Raw genomic sequence first — 2,469 nt, 5'->3', positions numbered from 1 at the left:
CTTGTTCTTTTTTTATCCGTGACTGCAATACTTTAGGCGGGATTCTGATCCCATACAATTGAGCATGTACTACTACATTGTGCAGTATTTACTAAGGAAAGAGAGGAGTTGGTTAAGAAATTGCGAGATCTAGGTTTAACCCATTTTAATCTACCAGAGCTATTAAACTGTGATGTAGGGCAGTCCAAAATACAAAGAGAAATACTTATATTATTAACAGGATCTCTCTCTCTCAATCCGTGAATACGTTCTCCTTCCATTCTATTGATGCTTCACACTCCAGTCCAGCTGGCGGCAGTAATACACCATCAGTTGGCTTGTCAACCGACATTAAACAGTACCAGAAGAAGAAGGTGAAAGTGAAAGTGAAAGCGTTCATATCGGATGACTAGACGCTATCTCGCAGGGTTCAAAACCAGAAAATACCTTCACGTTACGGTAAGTTCGTTATAACGTTTCATAGCTGTAATATCAATATAATAACAGACATGTCACATAAGGTACATGCAGGGGTGCATTAACACAGGCCTGAATCCAGAGGCCTACACTGAAGAGGGGCCTAGCTGCACGTAAACTATATTTTTCGTATAATTATTTGCATATATGGGAGTTTGCAGCAGTGACAGCAATATTCTAGAAACAAACACACACTCACACACTCGTACATGTTCAGGACTCGCAACGGCATTTTCGGCGTCGCCCTGCTGTGTGAAAGAAACCGGACGAGTTTTCTGTAACATCATACAGTGCGAGTTCAGTAACTTACTGTGCGTACAGATGCGTGGATATCATAGAAATGCATAGGTATATTTGTGGTCAGGGGCGCCATATGCACTCATTATTTTTTAGGGGGCGTGAGTGAGTGAGTGAGTGAGTGAGTGATTGAGTGAGTGAGTGTGTGTGTGTGTGTGTGTGTGTGTGTTTGTTTGGGGGGGGGGGGCCTTGTCATGTGACACACAGCAGCCACAATATCACTGTATAACTGATATGGGCTTATGTTTTATTTTTTTCCTTTTTATTCGAAATATTCCCAAACGTGTTAATCATGCAATTTCTCGATTCTCAAATATGTGTAAGTATATGCATTTTGTGCCTTTTGTAGATTGTTAGTTGATCCACAACAGGTGATGGAAGTAGCCTAATAGTGTAATCTATTAGCTAAAACCCCGATCTTTTTACTTAAGTACCACCAGATATGGGTTTCATGCCATAAAATATTTTTAATACGACTGACTTTATTTCATGTGAATTTAATAAAAACATTGTAAGTTACTAATTATAAGACTTTCACTGTACTGAAAGAGAGCAAAGAACATTTACATTATCAAAGAACATTTTCATTTAGTTTAGCCAGAGTTCAAGCACTCTCAAAAACTCCCATTATAATTACTTAAGCTGTGTACAGGCTATTCGTTCCTACAACTTATTAATTTGTGGCCACTGTCCATGTTTCATTAATTTTGTTCCTTAAATAACCCATGATTTAACTAAAATGAGGGAACAAATTAATACATCGAACAAATTCTTAATTCATGGCCATGAAATCTTTAATTTCCTTTAGATGCGAAAACGGTGATTAAAAAATGAATGACAATCAAATAAACCTCCGAAATTAGAGGGATAGACGGTGAGGATTTAGGAAAAGAAACAATGCCTAAATATTAATAAAAACGCACACCCCACATATTCTAGCAATTCAAACTTACATCACAGTCTATTCATTATCAAAATAAAATAGTCAACCAAACATATAAAAGGTTACACTGGTCAGTTTAAATAGACCGTAGTATACCGGCTCAATTACTGATTCTAGTATTTTCAGCCAAATTCTATGATGGCGTAGAAGGTCCTGCGTGCTTTATCTCTCAGTTAATTCACAGCATGATTAAAGTTTCCCGTGGATGTGATTTTCAAACCCAGGTAGTTGTAGTGTGATGTGTGTGTTATCTGCTTAGTGCCTAATGTAAATGTGTGTGGTGTTCCCTGGGATCTGGATCTTTTCTGAAAGATCATAATTTTGGTTTTCTTCAGGTTGACTGTCAGAGCCCAGGTCTGGCAGTATTGTTCTAGCAGATCCAGGTTCTGCTGTAAAGCGTGTTGAGTGGGAGACAGCAGAAGCAGATCGTCTGCATACAGCAGGCATCTGATCTGTGAGTTGTGTAGGGTGAGGCCAGGGGCTGCAGATCGCTCCAGACTGCTCGCCAGTTCATTGATGTAGATGTTAAATAGCATTGGGCTTAAGCAGCAGCCCTGTCTCACTCCACGCTCCTGGGAAAGATACCTCGTACGTTTGGTGCTGATTTTTACGCCACATTTACTTTCAGTGTACATTGATTTGATAAGGTCATAGGTTTTACCTCCTATGCCACTTTCAATAAGTTTGTAGAATAGTCCTTGGTGCCAAATTGAGTCAAAAGCTTTTTTAAAGTCAATAAAGCATGCATATATTTTACCTTTATCTTGGTTAAC

General features: G+C 38.8%; 1 long non-coding RNA gene across 1 annotated transcript in view; it reads left to right on the top strand.

Annotated features, from left to right (window-relative positions):
* The first annotated feature begins 342 nt into the window (after positions 1-342).
* The window catches only part of LOC107569545 (uncharacterized), a 3,534-nt gene continuing 1,407 nt past the window's right edge, over positions 343-2,469 (top strand). Inside the window, exons 1-2 of the long non-coding RNA XR_001606907.1 lie at positions 343-353; positions 393-438. This is a non-coding gene — a long non-coding RNA (uncharacterized lncRNA). The remainder of the gene's footprint in view (positions 354-392; positions 439-2,469) is intronic.

The sequence above is a fragment of the Sinocyclocheilus grahami genome, unplaced genomic scaffold, assembly GCF_001515645.1.
Source record: "Sinocyclocheilus grahami isolate Dianchi unplaced genomic scaffold, SAMN03320097.WGS_v1.1 scaffold1356.1, whole genome shotgun sequence".
Classification (NCBI taxonomy): Eukaryota; Metazoa; Chordata; class Actinopteri; order Cypriniformes; family Cyprinidae; genus Sinocyclocheilus; species Sinocyclocheilus grahami.
Note: the sequence above shows the minus strand (reverse complement) of the source record. Positions and strands in the feature narration are given on the sequence as shown.